Genomic DNA, 16416 nt, shown 5'->3' with positions numbered 1-16416 from the left:
TATTTGGTTCTGTGTGTCAAGCCACGCATGGCAATTGTCATTACAAAGTAATAAGCCTTCTGATTCCAACATAAAGAAACACTGTCAGCTGGTATGGAGCTATAAGCTGTAGGGCAAAGTAAAGAAGAAAAGGGAGAGTGGCCTCTAAACTTGAATTAGTTTAAATGAGAATCTTCAGTGTCAGATCAGTGCAGATTGTCTCTTTAACATTGTTTAGTTTGTGCTAACGTCAATGATCCTACTCATCTCTACAGCAAGTGCCCAAATTTGTTATTTAAGAAAAATATTGATACAAATTTTGTAAAAGTTCTGCCTCAGTTCAGCGTGGTTTACTTTCTCATTTGCTAATCTCACCACACTGTGCCATGGAAATCTCTGTACACAGGAAGGAAATGGATACTTAAGAAATATGCCACTGTAGCGGATCAGATAAACAGCACTGAATTCAGGAAGCACTTGCAGATGTCTGAGAAAGCAAACTTTGGCTTAATTGGGTGCAGATACTGTGGAATAGGATTGCACTTGAAAAGAGCAGGTAATAGGAAGCCGTGTAATAGTTGTATAGCTGCATTTTACATGATGCTAACTGGCTCCAGTTGGAAATTGTTCAAAAGGGCAGTCATGCCTGTGCAAGAAGCTGCTGCTTTGATAAAACAATGAAGACTAAATGAAAGTACGGAGTGCTGTGATGACAGCTAGTCAGTCAAGTATAGCGTTATTAATGACCTTGCAAGCCACTTGTGGTTTATGGAATATGAGAGGTATTCATATTATTGAAGCCCGAGGAGAAAGAATTGTATTAAATGTCTCCTTCCTGTATCTATCCTATTATTTGCTGTAGCCAACCCAATGCTAACTGCTGCTTTCAGTTCATGTTGTGGCATGATTCCAGCAACTAGTACTAAGCACAGAAATTGAAACTGTTGTGATGGCTTTGTGTTTTACAGTGACTTTTAACAACCAACCTTGCTGCACGAACTACTCAACGCAGTAAGTAGCCTTTTTATTTGCAATACTTATGATGTTAGTTGAGGTGCAGATTTAAAATAACGTCTTCTAACTTTGATCATTAATTTCCTGTGAGTTGGCAAAGATTTGAAAAGAACTCTTGCTTATTTCGATCTCAGCTAATGAAGTTTGCATTGTTCATTCAGTTCTTGATTTCATTCTTATGTTGATTAAGAAAGTTTTTTATGGAGTCTACTATTTTAAAAATGTGAATGCTGTTATATTTTTGTAAGGATGTTTATTTTAACCGGTTATAAACTGTACAGCAGAAGTTGCTTTTGTTTTTATGTAAACTTGAAAATTCCTGGGTATTATACTTGGTCTCTTCTGAATTTGTTGATCTTAGGCTGAGCTTGATTTTCTTGAATGAATCAAGAAGTTTGGGAGGGTGGTTGGCCTGCTCAGCTCAGATTCAAGTCACATCAACCCAGCTGAAAAGTGCATATGTACAACTGCTTAACATTGGTACTTGTTAAAATCATAGCATCATAGAATGGTAACAGCACAAAAAGCCATTTGGTGCATCTTGTCTATTCTCTTCAAGAACAACTTGGTTGATCTATTCCCCTGCTCCCTTCCTGCAGCCCTGCAAGTTTTCTCTCCTCAGAGTGCAGGCTGTGTAGGTAGCTCAGTGGTTAGCACTGCTGCCTCACAGTGCCAGCGACTTGGGTTCAGTTCCAGCCTTGGGTGATTATCTGTGTGGTGTTTGCATATTCTCCTTGTGTCTGTGTGAGGTTTCCCCCTGCAATCTAAAGATATTGAGGATGGTTGGATGGGCTGTGCTAAATTGTGCATAGTATCCAGGGATGTACAGGCTAGGTAGATTCTTCACCCATACTTCTCTTAGTATCAATTTCACAGGATATGGGCATCACAGACTGGGTGGCATTTATTGCCCATCCCTACTTTCCTAGAGGGAGTCAACCACAGTGCTGTGGGTCTGGAGTCACATGTAGGTCAGATCAGGCAAGAATGGCAGATTTCCTTCCTTAAAGGCCATTTGAAAGAACTAGATGGGTTTCCCCTCAACAATGATTTCCTGCTCAACATTAGACTCTTAATGTCATGTTTTTATTTTGAATTCAAATTCCACCATCTGCCATGGCAGGACTTGAACCCAGGCCCTCAGAACATGACCTGGGTCTCTGGATTAATAGTCTATCCATAATACTACTAGCTCATTTTTGGATTTTTCATTGCGTCCCTACATCCAGATCTCATTATTTCTGAACTTTAGGTACAGTCAGCCTTTCTAATACTTAGATTTTATCCATTTTCAACTCATCGAATATCTTAATTGCCTCCTCTTTTAATGAGGCTTCGGCAGAATCTAATTCCCTGATAGAGACAGATGGAAGTACTCATTCAGTACCTCAACAATGCCCTCTGCCTTGAAATACAAATCCCCTTTTGGTCCCTTTTTTGCCCCACCCCTCAAAATACTGCCCTTCTTCTCTTTATATTCTGATGGAAGACTTCTGGATTCTCTTTAATATTACTTCCCACAATTTCACTTTGCATCTCTCAAGTCCATTTTCACTTCCCCCTCTGAAATTTATTCAGCCTAATTTTTGATTATTTTACCAACCTGCGATCTACCATATACTCTCTTTCTCTGCTTCTTGTTCTCAACCTCTTTTGTCATCCAGGGAGCTGTAGATTTGTCTGTCTAACAACTGTGCCAAAAGTATCCCATCTTTAAAAAACAACCCATTGCTCCATTACAGTTTTCTTTGCCAATCTTTCATTTTAATTTATCTGGGCCAGATTTGTTCTTGCCATTGAAAAATAGCTTTCCCCCATTTAATTATTTTCACTGTGGATTGATTCTTGTTTTTTTTTCCATAGCTAATCTAAACCTTATAAAACTGTGACCACTGTTCTTTAAATATTTCCTGACTAAATATTTGATCCAACTGGTTTGCCAGAACCAGATCCAGCAATGATGCCTTACTTGTTGAACCAGAAGCATACTGATCTTTTCAGAAACACCTCCCGTTCTCATCGTTTACACGATTACAGTACTATCCCCAGTGATATTAAGGCAACTAACTCCTATTTTACTGGTCTATATTTTACGAGCTGTCTCTAATTTCCATATAAATTTCTTCCTCTACATCTTTCCCATCAGTCGATGACCTTTGAGATACACTTAATAGTTTTATGTTAGCTCTATTGTTTCTTAAATCTAACCAAATAGATTCTGTCCGTGGCTCCTCTAGGAAACCCTCTCCATAATATTATTGTTAGTCCATGCCATCAATCCTCCTAATTTCTTTCCTTTCCCATCTTTCCTGAACACCTAGTATCCAGAAATATTTGGAATCCATTTCTCAGCTTTTTTTTGAGGTAGACCTCTGTTGCTACCACATTCCTACAGGGCAATCTGCATCTACAGTTTCCCATCCTTAGTTACCACACGCTATGCATGAGGCAGCAACGATCTTGTCAAACATTAGAACAGACTGAAGGGGCTGAATGGCCTACTCATTTGCCTTGTAAAATGAAGTTAATTCAGAACCAATCCTGATGTTTCAGAAATCCAAAAACCTCTCTTCTGCAGTATCTTGCCTGCCATGCATTCATCTGCTATATCTTTTCATTTCTGTTCTTGCTAGTGAATAGCACCAGAAGATTGCTTCCTTTGACGTCCGCCTTGATAGAGTCTTTCTTAGCTCACTAGAATTTTCTTGCAGGACACATTCCTCTATCTACTTGGTTTCAGCGACCCAGCATACCATTCTGGGTTCACAACTGAGACTGCAGAAATTATAGCCTGCACAAACTATAATTGCCAATCACTGTTGCTGCCCAATCTTCCTCCTTGCACACCAAACAGCAGAGCCAGCTGGAAACTCCCCAAAGATACCATCACTATTGTTCACATATAGTGCTGAATACCAGTTAGTGGAGGAGAGGCATTCCTTGGACTTTTGGTCCTCCCAGACACTTGGCGCTTATGTGGCACAAACGTCTCTTGCCACTTTTCAGCCCAAGCCTGGATATTTTCCAGGTTGTGCTGTATTTGGCCAAGAACTGCTTCAAAATCTAGGAGTCGAGAATGGTGCTTAACTTTATGCAATCATTGGCAAAAGTCCTCACCTTGTAAGGGATGAAGGGTCTTTGATGAAACAGCTGAAAATGGTTAGACCACGGACACTAACCTGAGGAACTCCTGTAAAGATACCTTGGAGCTGAGATAATTGACTTCCAATAATCACAACTATCTTCCTCTGAGCTCAGTATGACTCTAATAAGTGGAGGGCTTTCTGCCTAATTCTCCTCGACTTCAGACATAGTAAGAACTGCAGATGCTGAAGTCAGAGACAACCCAGTGTGGAGCTGGAGGAGCACCGCAGGCCAGGCAGCATCAGAGGAGCAGGAAAGCTGATATTTCGGGTCGGGACCATTCTTCAGAAGGCCCGTGGTGGGATTTGAATCTGTGTCCAATTGTCTTTTGAATTTATGCAAATTGACTGATCTAGTTTTTCTTCGTAGTTGATTAATTAAAATTAAATTTAAATATTACCACTACATATAGCTCCTTGACCCATATGAGGACAATCTGATTTGTTGACCTGTGATGGCAACTTTGCGATTTCATTTTCCTTTTGTGTTGTTCGTGTTCATAGACCAATCACAAATCAGAGCGCTGCTTTTCTCCATTCCCAATCTCTCATTTGATCGTCCCACTGTATTACTGGTCTCTATTTTTAAGGTGCTGCAGGCTTCTGCTTTCATACAGATCCACTCCAGGCTTCACCAGCTTCTAATACCAGGTTGACAACATACCATCCACCATGTCTGTGGCTGCAGAAATACCTGCTTGTTTCCCAGCTATAGAATCCCTTACCACTTACGGCAGTACAAACTTCCAAACAAATACAGGAAGCATTCTGGTGTTCCCTTATGGATCAGGATGTGCATCAACTGGTACAGAGGTGTCCTACCATGCTTCTTTTTATTGATTCAGTACCAAAATTAACAAAAACACAACTTAAGAATACAAAGTTTAGATTTAAAACCCAATTTAGTTATTCTCATATTAAAGAAAGCACTGCAAATGCTGAAAATCTTCAATGAAAACAGAAATTGCTGGAGAAACGCAACACGTCTAGCAGCATCTGTGGAAAGAAAACAGAATTAACTGAAGAAGGGTCACTGGACTTGAAACATTAATTCTGTTTTCTCTCTGCAGAGTTTCTCCAGCAATTTCTGTTTTTGTTAATTATTCTTACTCCTTATTTTAGGTCCTTATGAGAACTGATCTTAGTTCTGCCACTGCCTTCCTCTCCACATTGAACTCACTGTTTCAATTGTTGCCTCTGCTCTGTTAGGTCTAGGTTGGATTTCAGGAGAATAGTTTCTGTAAGTTGACCCCAAGCATTTACCCTGCTAAAGATAATGCTAATCTGGGTCTACAGTCCTACCAAAATGGAGGAATTGTTTTTAATAATATAAACGTTATCATTGACAGATATCAGTATCCTGGATATGTATGCTCAGGTAATGCAGTTTGTATCCCAACCAGCAGTGTTATTTTGATTTGGCCTAATGGTTTATAGATCAGATAAAAGATCTCACAGCAATAACTTTTCAAAATAACATTTATCACAAGAATCAAAACAGGAGTGGGTAAAGAGAAAGACAAATGTGTGACATCCAATGCAATAAAAGCATGTTGTAATAACAGCATTCCTCATTGTGATATAACAAGTCACGAGGTGGCACCCTCTTTGTGGACAGTCTAACCAATCTTTACTTGTTTAGAAGTAAATGAATTGATATAAACCCTCCTTCAAGATATTATTGCGACGTATGGACATATCGTAACATATTTTCCTTAGTGTGTAAGTAAAAAATCCCTAATAAGTCATCTTTGGTTTATAATAAGGAACTAGTAAATAATCATTCTACAACTGTACACACAGAGGAAATATCCTCCTACAATCTTTCATTGTGATGACGATGATGAAACTTTCCTGGTTGTTTCCCTCCCAAACAAATCCTGACAGAGAAAAACCTCTTAACAAGGTACTCTTTGTGTTAAAATGAGACTTTTAATAAAGTAATAGCCATAATATCAGTAAGGGTATAATGGGTCTTTAGGCAGGGAGTAAATAGATTAATTTTTCCTTTCTGTGGTCAAGAGCTATTCAAATACGTAAGCTAAAAGGCACCTTTCTGTATCGTAACCTTTTATGGTTCTTGAAGTAATTTTTGAACAGATGCAATAATATTTTTCTGAAAACATTTGACTGAAATAGATCCTGGTTTATTTTTCACAAAAAATTATGATGAAGAGTCTTTATAACAATCATAATGTCTGGCATGTAGTCAGATATTCAGTGAGTTAAGGAGAAAGGTCATTAATCAGAAACACAGGCAACCAGGCAGACAAGCAAATGTTCAGTCAAACAAGGTCAGTCAGTGGATTGTCATGTCATTGGGCAGAAAGAGGCAGAATGACTATTCAAATTGACATTATGTGTGCCAACTTTAACTCATTCAAATCTCAGTCATTTACATAGTTACAATCAGACCCTAACTAATTTATTTTGTTGAATGTCAGCAGAGGTTTGAAAAATGGCATGACTATGTAACATAGGAAAATAGGAGCTAGCAATTCAACCCTGGAGCTTGTTACATTTTCAATTTAATCATGCCTGATCTGTATCTAATTCTATTTACCCACCTTGGTTCCATATTCCTTAATACCCTCATCTAACAAAAATCTATCAGGTCATGTTTTGACATGTTCAATTGACCTAATTCCAACTTCTGTATGGAAAGTGAGTTCCAGATTTACTATCTGATATCATCCCTGAATGGCATGGCACTGATTTAAAGGTTATGCCTCTCAAGATTACAGGCAATCTTGTTCCTTCCCTCAACAAATCAAATATCCATGGATGACTTCGGTTTAAGCTGGACCGCAGGACAAATAGAAAACAGATGTTTACTTTAGTGTAATTCACCTTTGTCCACAGTTACGTACTTCTTACATGACCTCGTTGGGGATATCACCTTAGAATTGCAAGAAATAGCTGTTCCTTTTGACTGGTTTCTGTATTTGTTAGGCAAATTCTTTGGCAGTATTTGCCCATTTAAATCAAAGACAGACAGCCAAAACTTTAAACAGACATTATGTCTAGAGTATAGCCAAGCCTGTTAAAGCACTTTATTCCCTTTATTCTTTCTAGGGATGTGGGGAGTCACTGGCTGAGTTAGCATTTATTCCCACCCTTTATTACCCTTGAGAAAGTGGTGGTGAGCTGCCATCTTGAACCTCTGTAGCCCATGGGCAGATTGGGGTGGCCACAATTGGGATAGGCAATGGCCGAGTGGTATTATCACTAGACTGTTACTCCAGGAAACCCAGCTAATGTTCTGGGGACCTGGGTTCGAATCCCAGCATGGTAGATGGTAGAATTTGAATTCAATTATTAAAAAAAAGCCCGGAATTAAGAATCTACTGATCACCATAAAATCATTGCTGATTGTCGGAAAAACCCATCTGGTTCACTAATGTCCTTCAGAGAAGAAAATCTGCCACCCTCACCTGGTCTGGCCTGCATGTGACTCCAGACCCACAGCAATGTGGTTGACCTCATGCCCTCTGAAATGGCCTAGTAAGCCACTCAGTTTTACAAAGTGTCAAAGAAGTGAAACCGGACGGATCACCTGGCATTGACCTAGGCACCGGAAAAGACAACGGCAGAAACAGCCCTGTCAACCCTGCAAAGTCCTCCTCACTAATATCTGGGATTAGTGCCCAAATTGGGAGAGCTGTCTCACAGATTAGTTAAGCAACAGTCTGACATAGTCATACTCACAGAATCATACCCTACAGACAATGCCCCAGACACCACCATCACCGTCGCTGGATATGTCCTGTCCCACCGGCAGGACAGACTTAGCAGAGGTGTTGGCACAGTCGTATACACTCGGGAGGGAGTTGTTCTAGGAGTCCTCAACATTAACTGCAGACTCCATGAAGACTCATGGCTTCAGGTTAAACATGGGCAAGGAAACCTCCTGCTGATTACAGCATACCATCCTCCCTCAGCTGATGAATCAGTACTCCTCAATGTTGAGCAACGCTTAGAGGAAGCACTGAGGATGGCAAGGACACAAAATGTACTCTGGGTGGGGGATTTCAATGTCCAAAAGGGTCCCAGCAGCAGTACTATTGTTCGAGCTGGCCAGGTCCTAAAGGACATAGCTGCTAGACTGGGTCTGCGGCAGGTGGTGAGGGAACCAAGAAGAGGGAGCAACATACTTGACCTCATCCTTACCAATCTGCCAGCTGCAGCTGCATCTGTCCACGACAGTATCAGTAAGAGTGACTATCGCACAATCTTGTGGAGACGAAGTCCCACCTTAACATTGAGAACAAACTCCATCGTGTTGTGTGGCACTATCTCCGTGCTAAATGGGACAGACTTTGAACAGATCCAGCAACTCAACACTGGGCATCCATGAGATGCTGTGGGCCATCAACAGTAGCATAATTGTGAACCAGCACAATCTGTAACCTCATGGCCCGGCATATCCCCCACTCAACCATTACCATCAAGCCAGGGATCAACCCTGGTTCAATGGAGAGTGCAGAAGGGCATGCCAGGAGCAGCACCAGGCATACCTGAAGATGAGGCATCAACCTGGTGAAGCCACCAAACAGGACTACTTGCATGCCAAACAGTGAAACCAGCAAGCAATAGATAGAGCTAAGCGATCCACAACCAACAGATGAGATCTAAGCTCCGCAGTCCTGCCACATCCAGTTGTGAATGGTGGTGGACAATTAAACACCTCCCTGGAGGAGGAGGCTCCATAAATATCCCCATCCTCAATGATGGAAGAGCCCAGCACATCAGTGCAAAAGATAAGGCTGAAGCATTCACAGCAATCTTCAGCCAGAAGTGCTGAGTGGATTATCCATCTCGGCCTCCTCCAGTGGTCCCCAGCATTACAGATACCAGTCTTCAACCAATTTGATTCACTCCACATGATATCAAGATATGGTTGGAAACACTGGATACTGCAAAGGCTGTGGGCCCTGACAACATTCCGACAATAGTCCTGAAGACTTGTGCTCCAGAACTTGCTGCTTCCCTAGCCAAGCTGTTCCAGTACAGTTACAACATTAGTATCTACCTGACAATGTGGGAAATTGCCTAAATATGTCCTGTACTCAAAAAGCAGGACAAATCCAACCCAGCCAATTACCACCCCATCAGTCTACTCTCAGTCATCGGTAAAGTGATGGAAGGTGTCATCAACAGTACTATCAAGCAGCACCTGCTCAGCAATAACCTGCTCAGTGACGCCCAGTTTGGGTTCCACCAGGGCCACTCAGCTCCAGGCCTCATTACAGCCTTGGTTCAAACATGGACAAAAGAGCTCAATTCCAAAGATGAAGTGAGAGTGACAGCCCTTGATATCAAGGCTGCATTCGACCGAATGTGGCATCAAGGAGCCCTAGCAAAACATTAATCAATGGGTATCGTGGGCAAACTTTCCGGTAGTTGGAGTCATATCTAATACATAGGGAGTTGGCCATGGTTGTTGGAGGTCAATCATCTCAGCTCCAGCACATCTCTGCAAGAGTACCTTAGGTTAGTGAACTAGGCCTAACCATCTTCCGCTGCTTCATCAATGACCTTCCCTCTATCATAAGGTCAGAAGTGGGGATGTTCGCCGATGATTGCATAATGTTCAGCACCATTTGTGACTCCTCAGATACTGAAGCAGTCCATGTTCAAATGCAACAACATCTGGACAATATCCAGGCTTGGGCTGACAAGTGGCAAGTAACATTCGCGCCACACAAATGCCAGGCTATGACCATCACCAATAACAGACACTTGACATTCAATGCTGTTACCATCACTGGATCCCCCACTATCAACATTCTGGTTGTTATCATTGACCACAAACTCAACTGGACTCACCACATAAATACAGTGGCTACAAGATCAGGCCAGAAGCTAAGAATACTGCAGCGAGTAACTCACCTCCTGTCTCCTCAAAGCCTGTCCGCCATCTACAAGGCACAAGTCAGGAGTGTGATGGAATACTCCCCACTTGCCTGGATGAGTGCAGCCCCAACAACACTCAAGAATATTGACACCATCCAGGACAAAGCAGCTCACTTGATTGGCACTACATCCACAAGCATCCACTCCCTCCACCACGGACGCTCAGTAGCAGCAATGTGTACTGTCTACAAGATGCACTGCAGAAATTCACCAAAGATCCTCAGACAGCACCTTCCAAACCCATGACTACTTCCATCTAGAAGGACAAGGGCAGCAGACGTACGGGAACATCACCGCCTCCAAGTTCCCCTCCAAGCCACTCTCCATTCTGATTTGGAAGTATATAGCCGTTCCTTTGCTGTTGCTGAGTAAAAATTCTGGAATTTCCTCCCTAATAGCATTGTGGGTCAACTCATAGCAGGAGGACTGTTCAAGAAGGCAGCTTGCCACCACCTTCTCAAGGGCACTTAGGGATGGGCAAGAAATGCTGGCCAGTCAGCGACGCCCACATCTCACAAATGAATAGAAAAAAGAATACTGTTAAGAGAGGAAGTTCAGGATTTTGGCCCAGTGACAGCGAAGGAACGGCAATATAGTACCAAGTCAAGATGCTGTTTGGCTTGAAGGTGTTGGTGTTCCTATGCATCTGTTGTCTTTCTTCTGAGTACTATCGGTCGTGGGTTTGGAAGATGCTGTTGGATAAGCATGGTGCATCTTGTAGGTGATGCACACTATGGTCACTGTGCTTCAATTGCAGGAGCGGTGGGTGGGCTGCTAACCCAGTGTGAGCTTTATCCTGAATCAGGTTGAGCTTTTTAAGTGGTATTGAAACCTGTATACATCCAGACAAGTGGACAGCATTTCATCGTATTCCTGACCTGTGCCTTGTAGATGGCAGCCATGATGTGGGTGTGCTGGTGTTGGACAGGGGTCAACAAAGTTAAAAGTCACATAACACTGGGTTATAGTCCAGCAGATTTATTTGAAATCACAAGCTTTTGGAACACAGCCCCTTCATCAGGTGAAGTGAGAGAGAAGAGCACACAGTTTGAACAAGACTTCTTTGCTGCGCAGGACCTCCGACCGACGCTATACACCAGATACATTGACAACATTTTCTTCCTTTGGACTCATGGTGAGGAATCACTGAAACAGCTACACAGCGATATCAACAAATTTCATCCCACCATCAGACTTAACTTGGACTACACTTCAGAATCAATCTCATTCTTAGACACACGCATCCCCATCAAGGATGGACACCTCAATACCTCACTCTACCGCAAATCCACAGATAACTTCATGATGCTGCACTTCTCTAGCTTCCACCCTAAACACATGAAAGAAGCCTCCCCCTATAGACAAGCCCTGCACATACACAGGATCTGCTCAGATGAGGAGGAACGTGATGGACACTTGAAGATTTTGAAGGACAACATCATAAGAACGGGATACAATACTCAACTCATCGATCACCAGTTCCGATGTGCCACAGCGAGAAACCACAACGACTTCCTCAGAGGACAGACACAGGATATGCCCCATAGCATATCCTTTGTTGCCCAGTACTTCCCCGGAGTGGAGAGACTACGCCATGTTCTTCGCAGCCTTCAACATGCCATTGATGACAATGAGTATCTCACCAAGACATCCCTACACCTGCACTTCTTGCCTTCAAACAACCGCCAAACCTTAAACAGACCATCATTCACAGCAAACTACCCAGCCTTCAGGACAACATCGACCACAACACCACACAATCCTGCCATGGCAACCTGCGCAAGACATGTCAAATCATCGACATGGACACTAACATCACACATAGAAACACCACCCACCACCTACATGGCAGATACTCATGTGATGCAGCCAATGTTATCCACCTCTTACGCAGCTGGCAAGGATGTCCTGAGACATGGTATATTGGTGAGACTATGCAGACACTATGGCAATGGATGAATGGACACCGCACAACAATCACCAAACAAGAATGTTCCCTCCCAGTCGGGGAACATTTCAGCAGTCAATGACATTCAGTCGTCAATCTTCAGGAAGCGTCCTCCAAGGTGGAACTTTGAGGTACATAACAACACAAAATCACCGAGCAGAAACCAATAGCCAAGTTCCGTACCCATTGAAGATGGTCTCAACTGTGATCTTGTGTTCATGTCATGCTAACGAGTCCCCACCACACTGTTTTGTATCTGTAAAATCTTCCATACTATCCTGTTTTGACACCATCAAGATAAATTGTCATGATCTCTCCTCCTTAATTAGTTTGTATAGTTTTAAATTACTTATTACTTTGGTTAGACCTTCAGCATGCAACACTTATACCTATTACGTTATTCCAGCCATTTGTCTCCAGCATCACCTTATTTTTAATGATTTGTAATTATCTCTCTAATTCACTTAAGCGGATAATAGGTCATCCCTTCACTTCTTAGTCAGCTGTTGACACTTTACTCACACTGTTTAACAATCTTGGCTACCTGCAGAGACTTATTATTCAACACTCCACTCACACCTTTTGTCTGATCTTTTAATCTCTCTGCCCTTGATCTCTATTCTTATAAATTATCTGTTTGTGTCCTCCTCCCCCTCACTTCATCTGACAAAAGAGTTGCACTTTGTAAGCTTGTGATTTCAAATAAACCTGTTGGACTATAACCTGGTGTTGTGTGACTTCTGACTTCGTAGATAGCAGACAGATTTGTGGAGTCAGGAGGTGAATTATTCATCACAGAATCTGTAGCCTCTGAACGGCTTTTGTAGTCACTTTATTTATATGACTGGTTCAACTGAGCTTCTGTGATTACTCAATTGATGTTGATAATGCAGGATTCATTGATGGCAATGTGTTCAATCTTCCATTTTGAGCCAATCCCTGTTTGCTTGGCTGGATTTCTGTTTAACTGATAGACTGGTTGAAAGTCCTCTTACTGATTGGTTAACTGTTTGTATGCCCAATCACATGACTATCCAGTTGTCTGTCTGAACAGGATTGACTGATCATCTACAGCAGGCCAAGCAGCATCATAGGAGCAGAGAAGCTGACGTTTCGGGCCTAGATTGCTGCCCCTGATGAAGGGTCTAGGCCCGAAATGTCAGCCTCTCTGCTCCTATGATGCTGCATGGCCTGCTGTGTTCATCCAGCCCTGCACCTTGTTGTCTCAGATTCTCCAGCATCTGCAGTTCCTACTATCTCTGACTGATCGTCTATTTGTCTGCCTGGTTGGCGGTTTCTGTTTATTGACTTACCTGTTAATTGACTGAATATCTGAATACCTGCCAAACAATAGCATTGTGCTGATAGGTTGTATTGGCTCCTGACCATAACTTTTAGATGGCAGGTTTAATTCAAGGCACTATAACATAAATACCAGACTTTGTTGTGTGTTCTGTCCTCTTCTACCTAATTGAAAAACAAATGTAAAATATTTTCAAGACAGAACATTCCAAAGAACATAAATGCTGGAAGTAAAGGACGCTGAAGAACAAGTTGTTGTACTTGCACTAATTCATAATTCAATATTGTGTGTGAATTTTTTTTATGATAATGACAGATGGCACCAAAAGGTGCCTGACAAGATGATAATACCTGAATAGTGAGTTTATTGAGATTGTTGACTTGCTCGCCGATCTGGCTGGTTGTAGTTCAGACGACCTGGGACAACGTGACCATCCTAGCTCAAGCTACCATAGATACGCACAGAAATTCCTAGAGCCTTGGTTCTCCGCCCGTAATGCTATCAATAAACATGTGGAATTCGACCCCATGTACAAACCCTTGCAAAAGAGCACCGGAAATGACTCAAAACACCTCAACAGACACCTCAACTCAACAAATATAAATATAAATAACTTTTGATGTTACCTAGCATGGTGACGAAACATCTGAATTATAACCAGCCAGCTCGGCGAGCAAGTCAACAAGATCACCCACATCCCGAGCTACAAATCTTCACAAGAGCCTTAAAGTGAGTTTATTGCTCTGATAGTTATTACAGAATGGAAACCATTATGCTATAAGGAAGAGGAGCAGACCTACATATATGTTAATTCATTCAGCAGTCACTGCATTCTCTAATTAGATACTGCCCATCCATTGATTCCAACACTGTCCTGCATGACCTTATTCATGCTTTGATTGCTACTGCAATCTGTGTTTTCAATGCAGTGATGTATCTATTAAAATACTGACCTTGTGCGTACACCACTGAGGACAGTGTGACATTGTTCACTTGCTAATCCTATCAGGTATCACAATTTTTTTTTGTAATCTGGCTTTTAAGAAAATACAGGTTTCAGGAGTAGCATGTGTTTGGTTTGGTTTGACTTTTGTATAATACTTAGATCTCACTTTGGCCTAATCTTTACCTAAGAGTGACTTTGATCTGACTCTGGTAGGTTTTTGCAAAACTGCTTTATTTATACCAAAATATATTCTACACTCTGGATACAACCTATTCCTTCTCTCTTCGGTCTATATTTCAGATCTCCAGCATCCACTGTTCTTTGTTTTATTTAAGAATCTATCTATCTCAAGTTAAATATAAACCAAGACTCTACCACCACAGCTATTCAACATTAGATTATTGCTGAGATGGTCTTCCACATCTTCATTATCTGAGTATCATCTTTGAGTGTGTCCTATGTACAATTGGAACGCTCTACAGTTCCCTGAGTTGGCTACTGTTTCTCGGCAGTGTTGCTGATTTAATAGGATTTAGGCTCACTGCGCACTTATGCTTGTGCAGGTCTCTGAACACTCTTCCTCTCTGCTGATGTTGTTGTCAGTATTCTGCATATGTTTTTGTGTTTGGCAGCATCTGTGGAGGAGAAAACAAGAGTTAACGTTTCGGGTCCGGTGACCCTTCCTCAGAACTGATGGTGGCTGGGAAAACGTCAGTTTATATGCAGAAAATAGGGAGGTGGGTGGGGTAGGGAGTAAGCGATAAGATAGAGTCCAAAGGGGCAGCAATCTCTTCCCTTGCTTCCCATAGTAACGTTGGGTATATCCCGTCTGGCCCAGGGGACTTGTCTATCCTCATGTTTTTCAAAATTTCTAGCACATCCTCCTTCCTAACATCAACCTGTTTGAGCATATCTGCCTGTTTTATGCTGTCCTCACAAACGTCAAGGTCCCTTTCACTGGTGAATACTGAACCAAAGTATTCATTAAGGACCTCCCCTATCTACTCCGACTCCACGCACAAGTTCCCTCCACTATCCCTGACTGGCCGTACCCTCACTCTGGCCATCCTCTTGTTCCTCACATAAGTATAGAAAGCCTTGGGGTTTTCCTTGATCCTACCCGCCAAGGTTTTCTTATACCCACTTCCAGCTCTCCTAAGTCCGTTCTTTAGTTCCCTCCTGGCTACCTTGTAGACCTCTAGAGCTCTGTCCGATCCTTGCTTCTTCAACCTTAAGTAAGCTTCCTTGTTCCTTTTGACTAGGTGTTCAACATGTCTTGTCATCCAAGGTTCCTTCACCTTACCATCGTTTCCTTGCCTCAGTGGGACAAACTTACCCAGTACCTGTAGCAACTGCTCCCTAAACAACCTCCACATTTCTATCGTGTATTTCCCTGAGAACATCTGATCCCAGTTGGTGCTCCGTAGTTCTTGCCTAATAGCATTGTAATTCCCTCTCCCCCAATTAAATACTTTCCCATACCATCTGGTCCTATCCCTCTCCTTGACTATAGGAAAGGTCAGGGTGTTGTGATCACTATCACCAAAATGCTCTCCCACCGAGAGATCTGACACCTGACCTGGTTCGTTGCCAAGCACCAAATCCAATATGGCCTCCCCTCTAGTCAGCCTTTCTACATATTGAGTCAGAAATCCTTCCTGGACACACCTGACAAAATCTGCTCCATCCAAACTATTTACACTTAGGAGGTTCCAGTCTATATTAGGGAAGTTGAAGACGCCCATGACAACAATCCTATTACTTCTGCACCTTTCCAAAATCTGTCTCCCAATCTGTTCCTCAGTGTCTCTGTTGCTATTGGGGGGTCTATAGAAAACTCCCAATAAAGTGACTGCTCCTTTCCTGTTTCTGACTTCCACCCATACTGACTCAGTGGAGAAACTCTCCTCCACGACGTCCCTTTCTGCAGCTGTGATACCATCCCTGATTAGCAATGCCACTCCCCCACCTCTTTTATCTCCCTCCTTATTTCTTTTGAAACATCTATACCCCGGAACATCCAACAACCATTCCTGCCCCTGTGTTATCCAGATTCCTTTTAAATGTTGCATTTGTACTCGTCTCCACCACTTCCTCTGGCAGTTTATTCAAGACATGTACGACCTTCTGCGTGAAAAAGATATGCCTCAGGTTCTTTTTAATCTTT

General features: G+C 42.2%; 1 protein-coding gene across 1 annotated transcript in view; it reads left to right on the top strand.

Moving 5' to 3' along the window:
• The window catches only part of sulf1 (sulfatase 1), a 270640-nt gene that overhangs the window by 105746 nt on the left and 148478 nt on the right, over positions 1-16416 (top strand). Inside the window, exon 4 of the mRNA XM_048595683.1 lies at positions 948-990. The gene's annotated coding sequence lies outside the window, so the exon portion shown is untranslated. The remainder of the gene's footprint in view (positions 1-947; positions 991-16416) is intronic.

Source organism: Rhincodon typus, chromosome 4 (genome assembly GCF_021869965.1).
Source record: "Rhincodon typus isolate 14 chromosome 4, sRhiTyp1.1, whole genome shotgun sequence".
Classification (NCBI taxonomy): Eukaryota; Metazoa; Chordata; class Chondrichthyes; order Orectolobiformes; family Rhincodontidae; genus Rhincodon; species Rhincodon typus.
The sequence above is the reverse complement of the archived record's forward strand: the minus strand, read 5'-3'. Positions and strand labels throughout refer to the sequence as shown.